The sequence below is a fragment of the Gallus gallus genome, chromosome 9 (genome assembly GCF_016699485.2).
Source record: "Gallus gallus isolate bGalGal1 chromosome 9, bGalGal1.mat.broiler.GRCg7b, whole genome shotgun sequence".
Lineage (NCBI taxonomy): Eukaryota > Metazoa > Chordata > Aves > Galliformes > Phasianidae > Gallus > Gallus gallus.
Window position 1 is genome coordinate 13442738 of NC_052540.1, and position 26135 is coordinate 13468872.

Sequence of the window (26135 nt, forward strand, 5' to 3'; positions counted from 1 at the left end):
ATTTACAGTCTTCAAGGAGTTAAAACCAACGACTGGCACTAGCTCTGTACTGAAGTTTGCGGAACTTTAATCTCCACAGCCTTGAAACGTGTCCTGTTGCCTGTGTTAAGGACAGTCAGGAAAGCCAAGTCTAAATTCTAGGACTCCTGTTGCTGATGACAGTTCCATGCAGCTCTTGTTTTCCTCATGCTGCGAGACCTGGCTGGTTTTGGCACATCCTGTCTAACTGCTGCTGAGTGATAAGGAAATATTTCCCTTGAGCCGGAGCACTAAACACCTCCTCTGTGGTTAGAAGAGATGTGGCTTTCTCCACAGCGGGGCGGTGATTAGATTGCACCGTTACCTCCATTTTCCACCTTTGCTGCATTAATTTCTTTCCCTTGTGCCCCTCACTGAACAAATGAGCTAAGGAAATATTCTGAGAACAGCAAGAATTTTTGAACATAGTGTAACGTGAGCATGCTGACTTTTAGAAAAGGGGTTGGCTGCGCAGAAGTGTGAGAGGAGGAAGTCAGTTATTTGACCCTCAAGCAAGAAATTAATTGCTGTGACTCTGGTCCCTCTTTGCCATGTATACAGTTGGCAAACCCTGGCTCAGTCCCATCATGTGGGGGTCAGTATTTTATTCCAGGTTTGTTGATGTTCTATACTTCACACTTGCATTGCTGAACTTCATAGGAATCCTATCTGCAGGGCAGACTATGTCCTTCTGCCCTCACTAAAGGGTCAGTGCTTCAAAGGGCAGCAGAGATTTAACTCCTCTGTGCAGAAACCTGCAATCTTGCCTGCAGGTCAGTTGTAAAAGCATCAATTCCACCCCTGTGGCAGGAGAATAAAGATGGTTTGTTGTATCATACCTGTCTGTCAGTCTATGCTTATTTATGGCCACACATACTTTGGGAAAGCCTTAACACCTCAAGCAACATATCAGCAAGTACATCATCCTGACAACACTCCTGTAGCTGCTGGCATAGGCACCCAACCTCTGTTAACAGCGTATCAGGGGATTCTAATCACCTCCAGAGGTCAGTACCAAGCTCTCCTGCACCTCCTCTAGGCCCAAGGCTGCCCTCCAGCTGCTCCCACACTTCTGTGAAACAATGTCCAGGTAGAACTTTGCACACCCTCCATTTTTTTTCTGTGCTATCGAAGGAGAAGAGTTTCCACAAATTGCACTTGCTGTATTTTGCTCAAAACTGCAAGATTGGATTATCACTCATGGTCCCAAATACAGCTCACAGCCCTGCCAGGTCAGAACGGAAAGAACCTCTCCTGTCCCACAGCCTCACAGTCAAAGTGAAGTAAGCCTTACACAGTACAGTGAAGTTACCACAGCTTTCTATAGTTAGCTAATGTACAGTTATTTCTTGTTTGTGCACCATTAATTTATAACAGGATGACTTGATTCAGTTTAACCTTCTTCCATTGCAGACTAAGCTAAACTGCTATGTCCCCGCAGCCCCAGGCTCAGGTCACTGGGCAGACAGAATGTGGTGACGTGTCGAATTCTGGAACACAATTACATGTCTGAACACCTACAGACAGACAATAATACATACAGGATGTGAGTGTTACATTAGAGACGTCGCCCATGTGGCAGAAAGCAAGCAGAAAGCCAGGGAAATGTCTGAAACTGGCATTCTGGCTGCCACCTCCTTCATGAGCAGCAAAGGCATGAGTTATGCTTCCTGGTTTACCAGAGCCTGAGCTCCAGAAGTTCCAGGACCGGCTCCAGGATGAAAAGGTGATGTGATGATTTGCCTTTTCTGCCTGGCAAAGGGACAGTATGTTCTTACTGATGATGAAGGAGACAAGGCCCCTAAAGAAAGGAAGGAAACACTGCATTCCCTTTCTTTAGGGTAGAAGCAGCCAGTCTGCGTGAGTCATTGGGATGCAGAAGAAATAGCATGGCATTCAAGTTAGGCAGCAGTTCTGCTAACTACGGCACCCACAAAACAGAAGAACTGAGCTGCACTTATCTTTTTACGATACCACATGTGCCTTCCAATGGATAACCTTTCTGCCATACCCACATGTTAGGGATGCAAAAGATCTCTGATTTAAGGTTCCTGCTCCAACTCCAAACACCACACGACTGAACTTGCTCAGATCTTCAGCCAGTGTGAATGAGCATAGCTCTACTGAAGTCTGACTCATCAACACTGGGTTTGTTACCTTCAAAGAAAGCCAGCAGCAGGAAAAAAAAATACACGTACTTTTAAAGGTTTTAACAAATATAAATAATTTACTTGAAAGTGAGTTGCTACACACCTTAGCTGGTACAAATCCAAACAGTTTTAACTGATGTTACACAAAGAAATGGTATGGTTTTGGGATAAACTGTAATGGTTCCCTATTGGTCCCTTTAGGGCACTGTACAGAGACAAAAGAAGAATGTTCTGAGATGTAATGGTGCAGGGGTTAATATAAAGGGAGAATGAATCCAAGAGTGAATGAATGCTTAAGGCAGTTAAAGGGAAAAGTAAATTGAAAGTTGAAGTTGGAATCTGCTACAGTATGCAAGAAAATTATCCCCATGATTGAAAAAGCTGACAGATTTTCAGTAGTCTAACAATTGTTACAACTTCCTCAAAGTGCAGTTTTGAAGGAAAATGACTGCAAGTCCAAATTTTGAAAATAATGCAAAGTTTTCTGGAATTATTTCAAATACCCTTTTCCTCCCTTTGCCCAGACTTATTTTACATAAAACAGCTTTAAGAATTGAAAAATTTAACCCAGCTCTCACTGTATTTCATTTTCATACACCATGCAAAGAACCAAACAAAACCCAACAAATTATGCCTATGGAAACCTCACAAAAAGTATCTGCTTGGATGACAGTAAGAATTTGCTTGCACATTACATAAGGTGAAAAGAAATTGCTGAAGAATGAATAGCCTTCAAGTGCACCAAGCCACCAAATCTCAATCTGATCTCTATAGGTAGCTTTTACATTTTGTTAAGCCAGCATACATTGTGTTAAGCTAAGGCAGGGGCATCCAGTACAAATACATAGATATAGGATTCAGCACTTCTTTTGATAAGAACTCAGTAAAATTCTAGGAAATATACTTTCTGCTACTGCAACAATCTCACTTAAGAGCTAATTATTACACAACAATAATCTTCCATACTATGGAAAATTCTCACCCTTTCTTGATGCAGATGAAGAGAGCAGAAAACAGCCCATAACTTTTACAAAGGGAGTTAATACAGTCAAGGGGGAAGATGTAAACTACCCTAGGGCTTGCCCAACAACATCAGATAGATATCTGCTTATTTGGAGAAAGAGAACGGCTGCCAACTGAGAAGGAAAGAGATGAAGTAGAACCTGCAGAGCTGCTAGGAAGTGGAGAAAGGAGACTTATGCGTCTCAAAGATAGGCAGAGGCAGTAGTTATGCAGTGCCACACCCTATGATTTTGGTTGTGTCTATTAAATCACCAGTTCAGTCTCTTCCCCAGGTTGAAGCGCCCCACTTCTTGTCACCTTCACTACTTTCCTTTGAAGTTTAGGCAGTTATGAGCAGGAATTTGGAGTCACAGGGGTGTTTGGAGCAGGGCAGTGAAGATGACCTTGTCCCATTGTTTGCGTTGCTGCCAGGCATCTCACTGCAGGAAGGGAGGTATCCAGGGGTATGCACTGTGAAAGTGATGGAAGCACTCTAAACTCTTCCAGCACAGAGATAGGAGCACAGTACCTCACATGGTAGCTGAGACATGCATATATGCCTTTGGACATCCCAGCAGAAATAACAGCAGCAGCATGTTTCTTGAACGAGGGTGAAGGAGAGGAATGTAACACCCTCCCAACCACACATACATAAGAAGTCCCTTAAACATGAAATCATTCTTTAAAACTAGCACGAAGAAGCTCCAAATGTAGGTAACATCAGGATAATTTTCTAGGCAGAGTTAAGGCTTCTTTAAGATGGTTTTTGTCTGGATATCACTGAACATTCTAGAAATCTGCCAGAGCCATAAAGAAAAAATATAACTTACAATATCGGAGAATTATCATTCTCTGTGTCGCCTTCCAGAAGTTAAAGGGGCTGTGATTTTATTAGAACGCTGCTGTTGTCAGACCACAGAGTAATATGCTGACATTTTGAGCTGCATTTAAACCCAATATGTATTTTTAAAACTACATTTATGTTCCACTATAAACTGACAATAGACAAAACTGCTGCCACCATGACTGCAACTGAACTTAAAATGGAAAAGACTCTACTGGGAGTAGGGTGTCATGGAAAGCCCTTCTCTGTGTCAGGGTCTGTCTAGGGCATTGCAACAGTGCCAGTCTCTTGATTCTGAGCAGAACTCCCAATTAAATTACAAAGCAAGTTGCCAGAAGGGCTTGTGGAAGATTCAGCTTTTTAATCATTCTCCATTTGCAGGGACTAACGAATTTTCTAATTACAGGAAGAAGATAGACAACATCAGGGACTGTAGCAGAGTTCAGCCCTTGTTCAGATTCCTCGTCAAAAAAGGAAGCTCATGCTGCATTCAGTAAGGATAGTCAGACAATCTATTGGCCATGTATAGCAGTTGTCCTGCCCTGGCAGCTTGTTTTTTGTTTTTAATGATCTCATCTGCCACGTCTACAGCTACCAGGGCAATTTGGTGGCATGGGACCCAAAAGGAGCTCAGGTGATGAGAATAGGAAAAAGAATGGGCAAAAAAATTGCTTGAAATGATGCTGTGCAAGTCTGGGATGACTTTGTATTTCCAGTACCGAGCAACCATGGAGAGATATAGTTTTTCTTCTCCACGTATTTCAGGGTGCCCTCTACATTCTCCCTCACCCATGGATTTCAAGGTATAAACTCTTGATGATATTATTTATTCAACCTGTATTATAAGTATGAAAAATAAGCCAGTAATCACACATTCTCCTACATTCTCTGCAGGTACATACAGAAAAACTGTTCGATGCCCAAAGCAGTCTGAGCAGTTACATGCACTCATCTGGGGGAACTCTGCAGTTCAGACCGATACGAGTTCTCTCTCCCTCCCTTTGCATGAGGTAAAGCAGATGGTGAACTCCTGGGACAAAAACTGTCTTCTGGGTGTATAACTGTGCAACAAGATCTTGACTGAAAAGCAGCGTACTGGGACAACAGAGCAACTCAAGTCAAACAGTAAATGCTTACTTAGATGCTCAAGCCAGGGTAATAATTGTGAATATAATAATAAATAGCTAATCATCTCCTAAGGCTTACAGAGCCCTCTTGCTTAGTCATTCATCCTTAACATTTCTAATATGTTCCAAATGTTCCTAATGTGTACATGTTCCTCATAGAGACATAAAAATAATAAAAATGTGGTCAGTTTTATCATATGCAGAAAGAAACATCACCACAAACTCAGAAGAGGACTGAAAAGCAGATCCAAGTACTATTGCTAAAGAATTCTGAGGTGTTCTCAGGATTGCACTCACTCCTATGGATGTTTTTGACATTCATATTTCAGTAGCCCCAATAATTTAATATGGGGAACAGGATTGCTCTAGACAACGTAAACACACACTTTATAAAACAAGATAGTCCCTGGACATCAGTCTTATCCTCTTGACAGCATATTTACTGTTACTAATTGCTTTACTACTTTACCTGCCAAATGAGACAATCATGCTGCCCATCACAAGCCCAGAAAGACAAGAAGAACAATGCTTTTAAAATATGTATATCTTACAGCGTAAGCCTGGAAAAGGAAGAAACTTCAAGAGGGACAAAAGAGCTATACATCAAATTCATGACCTAACAGAAGAACAAATAGGACACAGGAATAAATGCAATGCATTCCAGAAAAACCAATCTAATACTTCAAAAAAGAGCAATATCCTCTTCATGGCTCACTGGTACTCCCTGAGGAATTTTGGAAAACATTCTATTAAGACATGCTTTGGCTGATAATATCATAGGGCTGCTGGGATTTGATCTGATGTTTTCATTCTTTTTTTTTTTTTTTCTGGTTTCTTGATGTTTTGATTTGTGAGAATGAACACTTGTCTCAAAAAACAGGAACTCGGTTACTGAGGAATCTGTTTATTTCAGGCTCTTTTTCCTAACTTGGTATCAGTTGGAATTGCTTGCTGCTCTTGGTATTTTAGGGGACTAATTTTAGGCCCCAGTTTTTCAGATGTTGGACAGAAGCCTCACTCAGCATCTCTATATAGAAAAAGCATATTGGAAGATTTGCTTCTATCTCTGGTGAGGATTCAAAACTTTTGAAGACATTTTTTTCCCCTCTGAGTTCAAATAGCTCTAGGCCTGCCCTCCCACTTGTGACACCAGCTAGCTTCTGAAAAGACAGTTATGCTGATGGATCTACAAGACTGAGTACCCGCAAAGGGCATGAGATGGACTTTTGGCCCTGGATTCACTTCACTTCAGGCACTTTTAAATGAAGGGCTGCCTCTGGTTAGCTGCTGTAAACCTTGCATCCACAAGCACAGAAGGTGGAATGAGGTAATTCCATCAGTCAGGACACAGCATCCTAGCATCTACGTGACAGAAAGAAGAAAGAGCCAACAGAACATAAAGAAAAGACAGGATACTGAACCCAGTCACCTTCTCACAGGCTTGCCACCAAGTCCACAGGAGTTCTCTGCATCCTGACTGATCCCCATACCACCCTGATACGAGCAATGTAACAAGGAGTTTCCCAAGGATGAGCTTGACAGAAGGCAGTCTGCTTTTGACAGGAAGAAAACTTTTCCATTAAAAGCAGATATCATCCTAGGTATCAGAGGCAAGTGTTAGGAAAAAGATGCTGAGGCTGGTTTATTGTCCAAAAGGCAGTCTTTAAAGAACTGTTGTCTCCTCAGGGTTCTGATATTCTGCAAAAGGGATATCTCTACTGCTTCATCCTTCCCACTTTGACAAGCTACAAAGCTGGCCACTGCCCCAGAGCATAGCTATGATTTCCCCACTCACTCAAACACAAGTTTTAAGTCCTCTTGAGGGAATTTCTGACTCTCCAGACATTCCTCATGCCCCAGCAGCACTCATTGTTGGGGACTGGGCTTGGTTTGCTGAGCTGCTGATAAGCATACAACCTTCTCACACAAGCAAAGAAAGAGAGATTTGGAGTACTACTGTGCTTTAACTGATTTACTTACTGCAACTTTGCATTGTTGCAAAGATATCCAAGAGACGTAATGGATGGCATCTATCAGTTGTTTATATACCACAGTTAACTTTTTTTTCCCCCCAGAAAATGAGTGACACATGGACCACTGGTAACTAACAAGTGCTGGGAAGGAAAACACCGAAGGCTCCGCTAACAACCAGAGGAGAAGGGGTGGTAGAGAGAATTATTTGCACAGAATTCAGGTTGGGTTTTCAAACCAGTATTTATGGGTTTTGGAAAGAGCCAAGAACAAAAACTTTGAAATGGTTATTAGGGGTTTTATGGAAACTAGATGAATGGATGGTTTCAATGGGAAGCCAAATAAATATTAAAAAAAGAATAATTTAGGACTGGCAGTGAACCTTAGGATCTTGAAATAATAAAGATAGAAAAAAAATAAGAAAATAAAGCTTTTGAAAAGTGACACGAAGCTTCTGCAGCCCAGAATGGACCCATCTGTCTTAACAGTAAACATGCTATACTTGGATCAAGGGATAACAATTGTTAGTTACTGCCTTTTTATTAATGATTATTATTAACACAAACTATGCTGTCCTGTGCATTGCACTCTAACCACAGCAATACAGTCAGATTAACCATCCAGTAAGCACAAAGAGGGCATTTCAGAGAAGAGCCGGAATCACCCAAAAATAACACAAAGTTATATCCACTGAGTAGCTTCTCCCACTTTATCTAGTAAGCCATGCATATGCATTTGAGTCCTTAGATGGTCACAGCAGAGCCTGAACTAACCACAGTAGTATCCCTGCACCACCGCAACGTCCCTGCAGTGGTGACCCCAAGTTAGTGGGAGTTATATCTGTGGAATTTCTTTAGCTGGACACCTCAAAACCAACCTGCGATCCATGGGGGGAATTGAAAGTTCTTTGCCTTCCAACCTTTTCTGAAAAATCAGGACACTTATTCAAAGTAATGACTGTGGCTCCTTCGTACCTGAACAACTATAGTATAAATGATCCCAGGTTCCTTTATAAACACAACCCAGCATATACAACAGTGAGCCTGGCCACGGAACATGAAGACAATGAGTTTATTGCGTGCATATCCTGTCAAGAATAAAGAGCAGCATCCATTGTAATAAACCTGCAAATAACCTGAAGCTCACTACTGAAGCTTTCCTTTTGGGGTAGAAACTTTTATTACCTTTTCCTTCATTCCTTTAAAAAGCCTGTGAAAATTCTCCTTAGTTTTGAACCACGGGAGGATGAATAAGGCATAAGACTTCATCTAGTGATAAGGAAGCAGTTGTCAGAAAACTGCAAGGAAATACATGAAGAAAGCTTAACTGCCTTAACGGTAATTTTTAAGTAGCTGATTATAAGCAGACACACACAATGAATTAAAGTCAGCTTCTACATCAGATGCTGTAGTCAAAAGAATTAGTTATACCTGCTCTCTTTTCAAGTACCTTTCTGAAAAAGCCAACAGGATAGCTACTGAATGAGATGCGAATAAGAGATGCAGAAGAGGGGGGGCAGGCTGCTGCCAGGGAACACCAGGAACACACTGTTTGAAATAACCACTTTGGAGTCATCCTCCTTGGAATAAATTTAAAGATCACAACAGCATAGAGAGCCAACATGCTAACATTACTCTGTTGGGCAGCCCTGCACCTCCCAGACAAAAAGGGATGTCTCTGCTACTTGTTTGGACAGTCCATTCTGAGCACCTTTTAGAAAACCCAAAGGTGAGGGCAAATTGAACAAATCTGGAAAGGAACTCAAGGCAGAGGCAAGACTGATTTGGCTGTAAAGGATGCCAACAACACTGAAAAGGGATCAGATCTCTACTGCAACCAAAACTCAAACACTGATGGTTTCAGTGACTGAACAGTTCAGACTTGAACAAAACAGGGTGCATATGTGCAAATACACTCATACAACACTAACCTCCAAATACTCCCAAACCCAAATGACTTCAAGATTTTATTTAATTATCGTATTTTAAAACCCTTGATTTTCTTGTGGTGGGGGCCTCAGAACCATTGGAGACCTTGAGGGGTGGAGGGGTGCCAAAGGCAGTTGAGGCCTGGGAATATTTGCCAGCTGGACTATGAGATTTATTTTTGGTTCTTAGTTTTTTTTTCTTTTCCCCCTTCTGTTCTCCTTGCAGATTCTGTGTTCTGGCTCACTTGGATCTGTAAATGCTCAGCCTTACAAACTGCAGACCTGGATGGTGCTGGGGTTTCATTCCCTAAAACTGAGAGGGCTAACGCAACAGGGAGTAGCAGTTTGATATCTCAGGAAGCCTGCCTTTTCACAAACTGCACTCAGTAGTCATAACTCTTATTGAACTTTGAAGACCTAATTTTGCACTTATTTACACTTCTTCAGCTTTAACAGCTACCGCAAACTTATACCAGGGATACAGAGTTTGGAATCTGGGATTCATTTCCTATTATAAAGAAAGAGAAAAAACACACTTTGAATCCAGCTATCTTGCAGGCTGAAATTTTGTTCTGCATTTTTCCTTTCAATGCCACAGCCTCCTCCGCTCTTTCTGCCTACTTCCAATTTTCAGACGAACTGCTGAGATGCTGAAATTCAAACTATGTGAATACATACCATATAAAACAATCGGAAGGACTGCTGGTTCAATATCTTCCTACCTATCCTTCATACATCAAAGCAAGGCAACCAGAGGATCTGGCACAGCAAGGATGACTGGAATCCTGCCCAGAAGTGGTAAGTGCCACAGCAGCCCTGAGGCTGCTGCCATCCATGAAGATGCATGAGAGTGTCCTGAAGTCAATCCTCAGCTGAAGAGAAGCACAGAGCATAGATTCATCCATCCATCCATCACAAACAGCTGAAATCTCAGTTTGATGCAAAAAGACACTGATCTTTTTCACCTGCAAAGAGGCAACCACATCTACCAGCTGCATAAAGGAAGAAGAGATAGGAAAGTATTTTGGATCACACAGGCCTTCACCATGGAGAAGGGCAGAGAAAAAGATACTTTGAAGTAATAATTATGAGGCACTGTCAGAAAAAGAGGTCTGAAAGGAATGCCAAGAGCAGGAAGAGGACACTAAGGATGCTAATAGGCAGTAGTCACAGCAAGGTTTGGGAGAAATTGAGCCTGAAGGCAAGGAACTCCTAAAGGGAAAAATATGTAATCTCATTAATATGAGCCACTTCACAAGGGACTGAAAGCAAACCCACAGCTCTTGCCACTCTCAGAACAAAGCACTACATACTATATGTGGACAGCCTGAAAATACCTCCGTTCTGCAGCTCTTGCATAAGAATGCACGCAGCCACCTTGTAATTTATTGCCTACCATGTTTCTTAACTCTTCTGCCTTTTCCTCATGAGTCAGCTCCTGCAATACCTGAAGCAAAATGGATCCACAGCTCAGATACAAGAGAGTTTCTCCTGTGCATCAGTTTTATCTTCAGTAGCTCAGAACCAGATAGGTTTTCACAATCCTGCTAAAGAGCAAACAGGTAAAGACCTACAGGAAGGCAAATTCTAGATGAGCGCTGCACAAAGTATTTACATCTTTATCCCCTTTGTCCTCACTGCCTTTTCAGATCTATTAACTGGACATAGTAAGCAAAACACCACTTGGAATCCACAATCCTCTCTTGAGACTGTCTTTTTTTTCAGCCTAGTGAAGATGTTCTTCCATATGCCCTACTGACAGCACCCTTGTTACCACATTGCAGTCGCTCCTTCCAGAAAGAACAAAAACTATCATCTGGAGGCACCACAAACATCAAACGAGGAACAGCTTGCACAAACAAAAGCAGAAGCACGCTACATATGTGCGGTCCAAATTATTTGGCAAGTAAAAACTACACTAGAAAAGAACAGATAAATGAGGGAAAAAAAATAGAGAAGTTATTTCCTTACAAACATTATTCTTAATAAATATCTTGACTCATTTTCCTAAGAATAATTTGTCTGGAACATGGTACTTAGATTCTTTGGAACTTCTTTTTCTGAACTGCTCTTCACATACAACTTTTGTCAGAATTTCATTTGTTTTACTGGAACAGAGGACAGGAATTGCACTCACCCACTGCACAAGTAAGCAACAAACTTCTCGTTTGTTCACAGTTCATCTTTTGTGCTCCCTCTCCCTTTTAGACTTCTTCACTGTAACATTTCTGTCCACACTGAAATCCTTAGCAGCAACCACAGGGTAAGACCCAAAATGCCCTAAACAAGGATAATTAGGGCATAAGAAAACATAGCAGAAGTTGCTCTCTTACTGTGGATGACACCCATAATCTGTACTGTATGCTTGCTCAGAGCAAAGGTCCTAATGGCAAAGTTAGTTAAGCACACGAGCTGCATTTGGATATGCAGGCTCAACCAGTAGCCAATACACCCTATGTGCTGCCACTCCTTAGAAAGAAGATTTTCCTACCATCTTCTGAGTCTCTTTCTTTTCCTGCCCTGAGATCTGATGTCAGACAGAGGGAGATTAGAGCTTTTCTCTCTACCAGTGGGTCAGTTTCATTCTGTTACATTAATGGGAATTGCAGGTGCACTTCAGCCCAAACGTTAATTTCTTCAAACAGCAGAGAAAAGGCTACATGCACTTGGGGAGGAAGAATATACATCCATCTGTACAGTCTCAGCTTTCGAGGGGAAATGTGCAGTGGAAAAAAGAAGGAATGATAGGGGAAATTAAATTAAAATGCAAGAAAAAGAATATTAGTAACAGAAGGGAACTTCTACCTGTGGTGCTGGCCAAAATGCTTTCAAGATGCTCAAAGAGAATACCCGGGTTTGCAGGAAGCTCAGCAGACTATCCAAACATGATGATGATTTGGAGGGTTCTGGAGAAATTGCTCTATTTCTACAGCCTCAGAGAACCTAACTGCTGAGTCCAGTTCTCACCTTGGTGACTCTCTTGTCCCTCACTTCTCTGGGTTAGCAGGAACTCGCCACAGAGCAAGGCAGGACGGCCCTACGGGCATTCCTGCAGTATCTCAGCTCCCTGCCAAATGGTCTGGTATGTGTTCAAAGGCACAGTGAATGAAGCAGAGCAGCACTCTGAACAACACAACTTCTTCATACCCAATGCACTGTCACAACTGTATTCAGGTAAGATTTTCCTAGGTATTGTATAACAAGAACATAGGATGTTGTTTCCACTTACAGCTCAAGGTGTTTGCTTGGATCTACAAAACTGTCTTCCTCAAGCCCAGTCAGACCTGCAATAGCCTCTCAGGGGATAGTCACTGCGTACAGGCTGCCATCTCCAGAGCAGGCTGCCTGGAAACTGCACATCTCCCATTTTTGTCCTCTTCTTCTCATCCTTCCCATGCCCCATCCTGGCTATCCCTCTTCAGCCACAGCAGTGTTACTTATCATAGCACTACAGAGAACACAAGACAGCAAGACCTGACTTGTTAACCACCTTCTGGCTCTAAGAGAGTTATTAATCATCAATGACTTACACCACAGGGATCTCAAACATGCTTACCCCTGGAATTATGCTCTATTATGTTCTATGCGTTCTCAGAGTCCTACCTTTACCTGGTCTCTGGCCCAACCCTTCTTCCTCAAGTTCTTCATTGCAGGGTTAGTCTTGTCACCCAACCTGCTCTGCTCTATGCCTATTTGGTCTCTCACGAACGTTTATTACATCACATAGAAAGAGCTAATCACTGCTGCCTGGTGTAAGCAGCATACCCAACCAAGATCACTTCTCCCTCTGTTCCTCTGCTCCTAGACTCCTTTCAAGATGTCTTCCTTCACTGTCCTTTCCTTTTTCATTGATTCCTTGGCTCAAACAGTCCCAGTCCGTGCTCAAATCACTTTCAGAGCCTTTCTGCTGTGCACCTTCCCTTTCCAGGTATCTTGCCAGTACCTTGTGCAATGGTATGAAAACATCCCTGTCTCCACAGGTCACCTGCCTAAAACACCTCAATTGTATTTGTACTGGCAGAGTACAGCCTCTCTATGATCACCAATGGTTGAACATTCAAGGTTTCATATAAACATTCCAGTTCATTTAAAAATGGAAAACGGCTTTAAAAATAAATAAATAACAGCCACATATAAATGACAGAATAGAACTTCCTTTCCCATTTCTTCCTTTAAGTTCACAGAGGTTGCAAGGTTTCTGATACGAACAACAGCCCTTTGAGTAAAACTTGGCAGGTTTCACAACACTCATTTCTCTTAGGCCAGCACAGGGCTGTATGACATTAACAGTTTCCAGCCATACTATCGACAGGAGGAAAATAATTCCTTCTGTTAGCAATGACCTTCTAGCCAGTGTGCTTGCAAAGCATACTAAGTGCTAACAGTCCTTTTTTATATCATTGATTTCCCCAAATCATTGTCAGGATTTCTGGTAATAGGTTCATTAGCCTCACAACAAAGAGATGATAAAGGTATCTGCTCAGAAGTAACCATGAGGAACTACAGAGATCTCAAGGACACAAGAGTGGTGTGGTTTAAACAGTCGACTGACTTGGTGCACGAGTTGTACTGCACAGCATCGTTCTCCTCTCTGTGCTGTTATGAGCTGGGACACAATCAGGTTCACTCCAATCAGACACAACTCTGGCTCTGAGCAACCTGGTCTGGTGGTTGGCAACCCTGCACATAGCAGGGGGGTTGAAACGTCAATGATCATTATGGTCCTTTTCAACCCAGGCCACTCTACGATTACTGACCAGATCCCAGACTAATCACGGACACTGCCCATCTTTGGGCTGTGTCCAAAGACCTCGCAGTTTTGTCACTTAGTTCTGCACAGTTCATTTCACCCCATTCTGTTTACTGCCACTCAGTGCATCCATTGAAGCTCAGTTAGTTTTATTCTCCATGCTCATCTCTATTGATCAGTACTGGTTTTGGCAACACTTACTCATATCGAGCACATAGAGGGAATATCTACATGTAGTTACACTGTCCCATAGTAGGTGACCCTGAATCTAGAATAACATATTAATACTCTGTTTCACTTGCTGGTGAAAGACAAAAAATGAGCCCACTGTGTAACTACGCTCATGCAGCAGAGCTACAGACTCCATACAATAAAGTGCTGTGCAATACAGCCATAGTAGTTTGTTCAGCACTAGCTCTATCCGGCAGTACTGTGTAGTGCACACTCCTCCATACAGAAGTTTGGTAGCTTTCTGCAGTACTCTGAGTAATTACCACAAAACAGACAAACGTGACCGAAAACCTGCCTGTCTTTGCATTATCTACAGCTATTTGTCCATGTTTGTAAACTTTGTCATTTATGCAAGTGAGTATCATTCATCCAAGTGAGGTCTCGACAGCACAGAGTACAGGGGCAGGGTTACCTCCTTCACTCTGCTGATCATGCTCCTTTTTGCTGCAGCCCAGCATCCAAGCACGTTGCTGGCTCATGTTCAGCTTATCATCCACCAGTTCCCCAAGACCTTTTCAAGAGGGCTGGGCTCTATCATTACATCCCCCAACTTGTACTGATAATGGGGGTTGCCACAACCCACATATAAGACCTTACACTTGGATTTGTTGAACCTCATGATGTTCACCTGAGCCCAGTGCTCAAGCCTGTCTAGGTCTCTCTGAATGGCATCCCAACCCTCAGCTGTGTAGGCTGCACCACACAGCTTAGTGTAATCAGTAAACTTGCTGTCGGTGTACTTGATCCCACTGTCAATGTAATTGATGAAGATGTTAAAGAACACCGGCCCCAGTACTGACCCCTGAGGAACACCACTTGTCACTGATCCCCATCCAGACATTGAGCCATTGATAACCACTCTCTGGGTACGATCTCCCTACCAGTTCCTCATCCAAACAGTCCACCCACCAAATCCACATATTTCCAATTTGGAGAGAGCAATGTCACAGGGACCACAAAGGCCTTACTGAAGTCCAGATAGATGACATCAGGGGCTCTTCCCTTGTTCACTGGCACAGTTATGCCATCATAAAAAGCAACAAGGTTGGTCAGGCAGGACATTGGTGAAACCATGCTAGTTATCCCATTGCCTAATTGTCTAATACTTGGAACTTGTATGACACTAACCACATCTAGACATTCTTTATTTCTTGCATATCACATGTTTTGTTCCCCTGTATCTGAGTCCTTCTGGAATGTGAAGTTTCAAAAGTGTTCCCCCCCCCCCCCCCCCATTTATCTTACATGATAGCATAAAACAGAAATCACAACAAACTGCATGATTTATCTCAAAATCCACAAAAGCCAGGAGTATGTCTAGGGTAAAAGGTCCCAGGTTCAAGAGATTCAATAGTAGTGAGACCATTTGTGCTATTCTCTTCTCATGGTCATTTTTAATATTTTGCTGATACTACACCTGCAGGCTCAAACGATGGACCTCATGATCAGAGAGCAGTTTTAACATTCTTGTGCAATCTTTTCTGGCTTGGTTTTTCTGTTTGTAGTATCACTAAGGAAACTGAAGTTGAGATTGGTGATCTTTATTCAACATGTGGCTTCGACAGATGCGATCTAAACTAACGCATATCACTTAACTCTAGGTCATTCTTTCCTATTCAAATACCCACGTAACCAGGTTGAACTGGAACAGTTATCACTGCCACTCTGATTAGCTTTTTATTCCCAGTACATAATGAGCTAAGGTTACCTCTAATGGCAGGCTGCCAAGCTTTGGAACTGTAGTACCTGTGATGCTAAGAAGTATGTGTTGTGTATTTTCTCTCAAGATAACAAATCACACTTAGCTCTTACTGCAGTGTCTCACAGCACTCTATAACAGTGGGATGTAACTACCTGTGGGAAACAGAGGCAGAGGAGTATGATGCAACTCACCTATAGTCATGCACCTGGTCTGGAACAGTCATCAAGAATACAGTTCAGGGCTTCTGAGTCTCAATCCAATGCTGCCTTCAGGTGAAACTGTCAGTAAAACATACCGGGTAAGATAAAATTCATCACAGATTCTGCTTTAAAGCCAAGCTCCACCCTACCCTTCTGCAGCCAGTGCAGAACCTCAAATACTATGCTGGCATTCCTCTCCTTCACTTGGTAATGAAAAATAACATTCAGGTGTATTCCTTTATCAGAAGATCAGTATTTCTCTAATTGCTGCTCTAACTGTTTAAAAATATGGTAGTTTTTAAAAGTATCATTCACTTAAACAGCTACTGAAAGCATCCGACCTGTTTCTGCTGAGGACAACACCAGATTTGTCTTTGCCAGCAGGTCTGGCTGACACTTGCATCACTTCTCACGTACCGTAGCCAAACAAGTACATCAAATCTGTGTCCTTCCACTGTATTGAGGAGGCATATGACCATTTTCACAACACTGATGTTGACTATATCCCCTCAGTTACTTCTGGTTTACTTGGGAGTTGACAGCACTCTGACACTTTCAGGCAGTATTAAATACCTCTTAGAATTGGGCCAGTAGCCAGGGCACAGATTTGGCACATGATAAATATTAAGTGCAGTATCTCCTTGTTACCACAGCAACTTGAAAAACACAGTGAAAACAGCCCATACTCCTGCAGAATTCCTGAGGATGAACAGACATATACTTTTGAAATATTGAAACAAATATAATGATGCTCCTGAATCGCAAATAAATTCTACTTCGTGCAGACATGACTGTCAGAAAGCCAGATGTTGCCTATTGATATTGAAACTTCCTATAATCCCCCTAAAATCCATTGGATAACACACAGAGAAGTGATTGTATCAGAGCTTAAAGGAAGAACAACACTGAAAGTTAAACAGCTGAAAAATTTGGGGAAATACTGATTTTATTTTACAATTTATTCTTAATCAAGCTTTTGCTTTTTTAAAAAATAAGCATATCTATTTACTTCTGTGGATTGTGTAGCATAGACCTTATCCTACCATCTTGATTCAAAAACCATAAAAGAAAGAACTCCATTTGTTGAGCTTTGGCTCAAGGGTTCAGATAAGCCCATGGCTGCTCCAAAGGAGTCAGCTAATTGGTTCCAAGTGAAATCAAGGGAGGATCAAAGAGGGCAGTCTGATATCTCTTCAGCTGCACTCTCCCTGATTGAGACTTAAGGGGCACTGCTCATAGAGGAAGACAGGAGTCCTGCAGCCTCTGCATTCCGACTTGCATAACACCCAGTGGTTTTCTGGTGCTGATATCTGTTTTCTCTGTTGTTACAAGGTAATCCAGGAATAGTTGCCCGTGGTCAGAATCAAAGTGACCATGCACAGTACTCTCCATGGAATAACACTCTCATTGGCCTAGCTGTACTGCAGCCTTCTCGGGTTGCCTACACCCAGCTATAAGACCAGGTTACTGTAACACCATAACACAATGGAAAACACAGCAATGATAGTGTAGCAGCAAAGCCTTAGACTGCAACAAGTAAGGATAAGCATGAAAGCAACAGCTGCTGACACAGAAATGAGGGAAAGGATCTGCTTACCCTTAGAAAGCCTCAGGTACACAGGGATCTCCAGATGAGATGCCCTCATCTCCACTGCCAAACCTTAAATGAGGTCTGGGAAGGGATGGATCCAGGCTCCACCCCTCCCAGTCACTCAGGTACATTGCATGCACCTGAGCTCCATTGGGCTGGCCCTGCCTTCCCACCAGGTGCTCAATCACTGCTTCAAGCCATGACTTACATTTCTGCTAGAATTATTCTCTGGATGCATCTATAGCTATAATGAACACAGTCTCCAGAGACTATGTCACTTTTTTTTTGTCATCATTGGGGTGGGAGCACATTCAATTAGAAGTAAAATTGAACTGAACCATCATCCAAAACTTGAGTCAAAGCTTTGGGAGTTCATAAAGTGCTCAATAAAATTTTCTTCCCCACTGGCTAAAATTGCTGTTTGCATTTCACTGACTTCAGCTGTTGTTGTTATTAAAGGTAGAGAATGCCACTCCAAATCCAGGATACAAACAATACCAAACTTTTGAAGTTCATAGCAGCACAGAGTTCTTAAATCTGTGACTGTGCCCACAGATTAAAAGAAGTTCCAAATAAGCACTAAAAGACACTGATGGTAAATACCTGTGACTGCTTCTGCTGACAAGACTAAAACTCAGTATTTCAAGTCAATCCATTTATGAACCGTTCTATGGCAAGGGTAAGGGAACCTCGCTGAGGGCATGGCATTGTCATGCTCTTCATTACTTGTCCTAGCCTCACAGAATCCACTAATAAAAAGGGACAGAACATAACCCTGGACATCAGCCCCGTCCAAACAAACACATCCCGTGCTGCAGTTCCCACACTTTTCTTGATAATACTTGAACTTTTCTGGCTTTCTGTTAGAAATCTTGGACACAAAATAGCTATGTACACATGCTCTCTGCTGTTTCACACCAGTACGTTTTGCTTTGACTTGGGTTTCCCTGAGGCTCCTCTCCAACCTTCCTAGGCCCTTCCCAGAGGCAACAAGAGGACAGACACCCCTGCTTTGTTGGAACTGGATCACTGTGAGATCAGGTGAGGTAGCTGTAAGTGCACACAGACTGTGGCAGAGCCAGACAAAGAGTCACTGAAACAAAATGTTGTCAGGTGCACGCTGAAAAACTGCAGTTGTGTTTCCCACTAGAGAGCTTCTGATCATAAACCAGTGATCTAAGAGGAACATAAATGCCACAGGCTGTTAACAAGGTCTGCTCCCATCATAAAGATACCTTTATCTAAACACCCTTGCTCTCAGACCTGGAATTTTTCACTGCAATCACATACATGTCACAACAACTACCCGAACTGATGCCAATGAAAATTTTGGTTGTGATTGCTTTGAATAGCTCTGCCTTGGTATTCTTTTTGTTGTTTAAGCTATCCTTTACCTGCTAGCTTTTGCCTCAGAGTTCGCAGCTCAGTAAGAAAATACACTAAGAAATCAAAGCAGTTTTTTTCTAGGAGATTAAGTGGAAGTATTTCTTAATTTAAATATAGTGAGGGTTTAAGCTGAATAACTGACATCACCATATGAAGAAGGCTGGGAGGGGGTTTCACTGTGTACTTCCAGAAAGACCATACTCCCTTCCTTTGGTGTCAGAGGAGGTTACAGGCCTCCAGCATGCTGCCCTGGTTGCATCCAAGGATCTTCAGGGCACAGTGTCACCCCCACCCAGTTCATCTGTGCCTCCACACCAGCAAGTTTCTGCTAGAAAAGCTCAGCTGTGAGATAATCAGAGAAAGTAACACACAAGAAATTCTCATTGCATCAGTATTTCTTACAACCAAAGATAAAGCAGATTGTAGAGTTAGAAGATATCACTGTGACCAGCAGAAGTTCAGGCTGGCACAACAGGAACATAGAGCAGCTCTGTGCAATGAAGAATAATAGAGTTTTCCAAACTAGACATAAGCAAGCAGTCTCTGGAAGCAGATGCAGACAAGACTAAGCCTGAAAGTGAGACTCCCCAAACCTCTTGCTCAGAAAGAGGACTTCTAAGTTTGGGCTGAACAGCCCAGAGATGAGACCAGCTCAAGCCAGCACTAAGTCCTGAGCCCCACACACCAAACAGAAATGTGCAAACTGAAAGCAACTTGGTGAGTGCAGAAAAGGAGATCAGAGCCAAGGAGTGAATCCCATGGAGCTGTAGGCAGGAGGACCCAGAGGAAATCATACAGCACTTTACAGCCATAGATCTCATAATGTTTTACAAGCGTTCATTAACCCTTCACGCTGCTGGACTCACCACTCACAAGTGCTTGTTCCCTGTGAAGTGCAAGAGGAGCCTGCCAAGGGTCCTGCAGCACAATTCATTGCCAGTGCTCAGCAGACAAAGCAGCAGTTCTGTGCTGACCAGGCACACACACATTTTACCTTTCATCTTAAAATCACACAGTAGAATGAAGCTTATGGTCAGCCTGGAAAAGCAGCAAGAAAGGTTTCCAAGTGCATCTGCCATCTTGAGACAAAGATGGAGATGGGCCTGAGTATACTCCTTCCTTAGAATAGGCAACAACTGACTTCCAGAGTTTAGGAATACTTAACAGGGTTTCAGTTTCCATTTGTTTATTTTCCTTTTTTTCCAGCTTATCTCTTATTGAGACTGTAAACTTATGAGGCAAAGACCGAATTAAGTCTGAAGAATTCAGTTTGTCAGGGGAAAAACGAATAAGATAGCTCCACAGAACAGTGCATTTATATTTTGGACAAAACGATACTATCATCCAAGTGATCACTACCCAGAAATGTATAATAAAATACCTTACCTTGTGATAAGACAACAGAAAAGAAGAGTTCCGTAGCAATTCAACTGAAAAGTAGTCCTAACATATGGAAAGCTGAAATTGGGCAGTTAATGGAAGACATTCCCAAATACACCTTTGGTCCCACATTAAATTAAACCGACTTCAAGAGTTTTTGTTTTTCCTGGTGCTGTCATTGGAAAGACCTACGAGTCGAAGGGGGACAAAACTGAGCTGAGACAAATAGCCCACAGAGATGGCAAAGACTCAGTGGGGCTTAAAGAAAAATAAAATAAAATAAAATAAAAGCCAAAAGAGTTTATTTTAGTAATACAGGTTAGATATCTGTATGAGCATTCCTATCTCCACACAAATACATACAATGATTTTTCACATTGACAGCATCTGTTTAAAGATGATTCCTATGGCTGTTAGCCAAAGGTTTGGAGAAGTGTTATTTGGCCCTGTAAGTCACTATTATGGAGACAGACCACACTCTTTTGGGTTATTTGGTGTACATGACAACACAGATGTGATTTTTGCAAGGCTGGCTCTGGCTTTCTAATTAACTCTATTCTCCCCAAGGCAAAGCTGACATCTGCCAGTGCCAGTCCTTCATTTTGGTCAAATCCTTTCCAGAGCTAATATGGGATAGCAGCAAATTCTCATCTTGCTGCTTTCCTCTTAAAGTGTTTCTTTCCTCTGCCTTTCACCTATGAGCAAAGGGGAAACCTAAACCATTCAGCTTCTTTAATGTAGCTGATCTGCTGAAGTGTTCCATCACTCTCAAGCACTAGCAAATCTAATAAGCAAAGCAATGCCAACCATCTGGTGTGATAGTAACCCTTTCCAAATAAACATTTTCCAAGACTGATTTTTCCATTAGGTTCTTGATCCCTTTGGCATGAACTGGTCTGACTTTAATGAACTGAAATATGAAGCACGCTGCCTCTTAAGGAAGAAAAAGCCTTCACATACAACACAAAGTTATTGCTGAGAAGTGTGGATGGCTTTCCACGTGTGTATGTTATATATACATGGGCAACCTCTGCCAGATGCAGGAACATCCAGGAAGGAGCAGTGAGAGACATCCAAGCTATGAAGACACACTCTGGCTGAAGAGGCTGGATTTGACTCCTGCTATCCCTCTGAAATGTTAGGTGTTATATCTGCATGCACAGGCAGGCAGAAGCAAAGGTTCCTTTTGGAACCTGAGCATCAGCTTTGAGAGGAAGACCATGAAGGACTGTCCCTCTTTTCTTATGGGGCTGACAGTGGTGATGTGTGGAAACTCAGAAGAGTACTTCTGCTACCCAGATAAGGTGGGGATGGGGCCACAGCTTGAATTCTGAGCACAGGGGCAAATAATTACTGTGTTGGGATTTTTTTGGTAAGGAGAGTGGGAATTACCAGATCTGATCAGCTCAGTGGCTAACTTCAAGCAAAAGTAGCAGGCTGGGTCAGGGCCCTTCATCATGGACAATGAATCACTAACCAGCCTAGAGACATTTCCTTGCATTAGTCAGAAGGAAGCCTGAAGAAAAAGTTTATTTCCCCTCTGTTTTTTAGTTTCTATTTGTGGTTAGCCTTGAAAAACTAATAAACATGTAGTGTGGCTACCGCATAATTCTATGTTTGCCTGCACGTATAGTAGCTTTAGGGAGCAAATACCATCACTCATAACAACAGACCTTAAATCAAACAGACAGCCCTCCATCTGCACTGAAGTAACCATTTCTTCTCCAGTGACAGTTTTCAGCCCCTAATAAATCAGAAATCAATCATATAAACATGAAAACAGAACAGAAAAATATGCGTTGGCTAAAATACGTGCGTGCTTATATACACAGATTTAATACAGGGTGAAAATCTTGCCACAGTTCATTCATCCTAGATGCTTTCCAGCTGTGAACTCACACCCCAAATCCTCTCCCACTGCAGTGAGTCCAGTCACACTGCAGAACGCTCCTGGGATATACCAGTGTATTTCTGACCACGTGTTGATACTCAAACTCTCTTAAATGATCAAGAAACTGCTGGTTTTAAATTGCCTATAGATCTAACGCCAGTCTAACAGCCTGCCATTCAAATGATTTCTACTTACGCCCATTATGGACCAAAAGCCCATAACATTGTTTTCCTTGTCTAAATACCCTTTCTCATTTCCAGAACTTCTCTCCCTCCATCGCTCATGAGCCTAAAGAACGGATGACAGCTCACATTAAGCCTTTGTGCGACAGCCCTGAGACACACAGCCACAACTCCTCTGTTCAGTGAGTTCTTAATGGGTATTAGGAAAGGCCCTACAGCCTCTCAAAATCAATCTGAAGCCTTATAAACGCTCCTTATAAACTGCTTTTCAAATAAATGCTTTTGCCTTTGTGGCCAGGCAGACGCAGGGCTGCGTTGGTTATCTAAGCAGCTGTCACAAACAGCAAGGAGTAGATACAAACATCCCCAGAGACAGATCCAGCACCTGTGCTGAATCACCAGGTGAACCTGCATGGTACAGCAGGCTGTGCAGGATACTGAAACATGAACAAAAGCAGACCCAGTGCGTGAGCTCACGGAGGGATGCGATTCAGCCAAGATGCTGCTGTTGTTATCTCCAGTTTGCAAGGAAAAAGTGCTGCATATTTATGGGTTGCACACTATCCCAAAGTTCTACAATGTGTTATGCAGATGGACAGACTGGTACAAGAGCCTAACGATGAGATACAGAACAATTTGTTCCAGAGTCCTGGTTTGTGTCCATTGCATCTTGTGAGGGGCATTGGGTGAAACTGCTGCTAGCTGACACATCAGCAGCACTTGCGCTGTTAGTCTGCACCAGGACTCCCTTCCAAGATGTTTCTGATGTACAAAAGTGACTTGATAAGCACACACATTGGTCTCACTGCAGATTTGCAGCAAACAGCTGAGAGAGGACACCATTGTATCTGGTGTGATGTACTCCTTGTTAACCGCCCCACGTGTGAGAGCCTAAACTACACGATGAATGCACCAGAGGGGAGAAATCCCAATAAAACTCACATTCAAAAATTAAACTGCTCCTGCTGTTGTGGGAGTAGCATTCTCTAGAGATAGCTAGAGGAGAAATCTAAACAAAAATACAGCCTGCTGAGAGAAAAATGAGACCAAAGACAGCTCATTTGATGGGTGAAGATACTGACCTGGGTGTTTCTGTTCAGCGTGATGTAATGCAGCATAGACGTGTTCCTCTTGAAACTGAGACTAGCAAACTAAAATCTCTCAGCTCTGAAAACAGTCCTGTTGTGCCTCAGTTTCCCCTGCAGTAACACTAACATTTGTCCACAGCTCTGATGTGCAACATAAATGTGATTGTCCATTTGCAACACTATAGCAGTAGAAGACAGTGGTTGCAAATACGGCTGTATATTCATCAAGTAAGCACACAACAAAGCATCTGCACACAGTCCCAGTGCTTCTACCCCTTCCTTCAATAGAGCTGGAAGGAGGCAAAGCCTTAATCACCCTGTTAAGAAGGACTGCAGGTGCCTAATTTAGCAAGAAAGGATTACATTTTGTGTTCATGACACTGATACAAGTAACACACTGCTGCCACACAAAGAAAATGCCAAGTTACTCACAGCTGTTACTACTATCGGAGTTCAGTGTAGGCTGTCCAGCAAGGAAGCAGGAAGAACAAGGCTGGATGTTTAACCAGTCCCCAGCTGAATGTATTTACAAAGTGAAGCACCTGAAATGTTGTCTGCAGTGTTAAAGACACAGCATCCTGACCTTGGCTTTAATGCTGACTGCCTTAAGGCACAACGTACGCCCCCGACTCATGCAAGAGGGCTAGTGATAATGAAGTTCATAATAGGCAAAACAACAAACACAACAAGTCATTGGTTGAGTTTTGTGCAGTATTTAACACTGTCCATGCATAAAGGCTGCATCTGAAATCAGTCCTCATATCTTACACAATTTAAACCTGCCCCTCTCCTACACTGCTCTCAGTGGACAGCTGAGCAGTAAAAACAGCACAGGATTTTCTCTCCGCACCTCTTTCAGGCACATATACTCTTTACCAGAGGAGCGTATAGCAATTTTCACCCCCTGGATTTCCTCTTCCAGAGTTATAATCTGAGATTGCTTTAGAAAAACATACAGAGGAATTACAGCCTAGACTTAGTGGGCTGTTCCAGGAATATTTCGTTCCTGACAGCTTCCTGTGAAGTAATTGAAAACCCAGGAGAGCTGTGTCTTGTATTGTCATGCTAGGATGTGCTGAATTTAAGCGTTACTGCACATGGCCCCATCAGCTGGGGGTGGGGAACCCTGGTGCACTCAGTTTGGATTCTGATGGGCACCTGAACTTGTCTGCTAGTAGCAAAGTCTCTACAACCACCCAGGGAACATGTGTTTCTTTCTTTCTAGCTGTCCACAAATTAAAATGGGGTCCCAGAACAAAAGCAACCTGATCCAGGAGGAAATTCAGATCCGGATTTGGAGTCAGGTCCAAACATTAAGTTTGCACACACACATATTGCACGCACATCCCTGCACTCTTGTGTCTAGAATCTGCTTTACCTTTACTCCATAACCTTCCTGGTTTTATATCCATTTCCTTACGTGGTGTTTTCAGCGCGAGGGGCACGTGTGCCATTGTGGGAAGCAGCAAAAGGCCGCAGCACGGAAAGGACACCCCGTCTGTGTGTTTGGGGACCCTGGGCTCTGTGTTCACAGCTTGAAACGGGTTCCTTCCCGCAGGACCCCCCGGTATGGCCACGTGTGGGCAGCCCGAGGCCGCTCCGCATGCCATACCGCCGCGCTGCCGCTAGGCGGCGCTATAAGGGCGCCGCCGCCCGGGGCCGCATAGACGCAGGGGAGACGGAGCGCAAGGCTGGAGAAGCGAAGGGAAGGCAGCTGCTTTCTGCACGGGGGGCTCGCTGGGCTCCGAGCTTCAGCTGGGGGACAAAACCTCCCGTTTCCCTACTGGCACCACTCAGCCAGGAGACAGAACCTGAGGCTGGGTGAGCCCCGGTGGCGGCATGGGACTCGTGAGCTTGGCCGAGGGAACACAGTCCTGCCTGCAAGCTGCTTTTTGCATAAAGGAACCGGCAGGATATGCAGTGCTTTTTTATTTCTCACAAGGGCCTGTGATAGCTGGAAGGATGTGTGAGGAGGAAAAATAAAATGCTGGGAAGTGCAGACGGCTGCAGATATGCTTTCTCTGGGCTTCACTGAGGGGTTATGCACAGCAGAAGAGAAGTGCGAGTAAAATGAGCATCACAAGGGAAGTGAGGCTGGGGAGACCTCTCCTGTCTCTTAAACACGCTCCTGAACAGCTCCTGTGGAAGAGGCAGAGCACATGCAGCCCTCCTGTAAAGCAGTCCCTCTGAAGTCTGCTGCACGCACCTTGGGGAGCAGGCATAAATAGGGCAGTGGGAGCAGGGCTGGAACAGAAGGAGAGAGAAACCAAAGAGCCTCGCAAGAAGCAGGACCATAAGAGAGGCTTCAGTAGAGGAGAGATGGTACTTTCTCCTGCCCCAAGGTTGAGCCAGTAGGTGCCTCCCCAGGAGAGAGGGGAGGACTGTTCGCAGGGCGCTCCTTTTCCCTTGGCAAAAGAGCAAGGGCATCTGCTGATGAATACGACCCTTAGAAAAGGCGAGGAATTTTTTTCCTTGCTGCACACATTCAGAGAAGCAGAGACGTTTTTGTTGTTTTCTTTTTCTTCTCCCCCCTGTTTGGGATTCTTTCATTTGTGATCGCTAATCATCATTCCACTCTTCTTTCCCCGCTTTTCTTCAGCCCACATTCGTGAGCCACCCCCTGGGCTTGGCACCCCTCCAGACCCAATGAACTCGAGGAAGGCTTTTTCTCTCCCTTCTCCACCACCACCACCTT

At 43.2% G+C, this 26135-nt stretch overlaps 1 protein-coding gene across 3 annotated transcripts in view; it reads right to left on the bottom strand.

Annotated features, from left to right (window-relative positions):
- Positions 1 to 26135, bottom strand: part of OSTN (osteocrin) — a 67684-nt gene that overhangs the window by 32035 nt on the left and 9514 nt on the right. Inside the window, exon 1 of one of the 3 annotated variants that reach the window (XM_046898420.1) lies at positions 17520 to 17584. The exons of the other annotated variants lie outside the window; for them this stretch is intronic. The gene's annotated coding sequence lies outside the window, so the exon portion shown is untranslated. Of the gene's footprint in view, positions 1 to 17519; positions 17585 to 26135 lie in introns of those variants that run through there. 3 annotated transcript variants of the gene reach the window in all.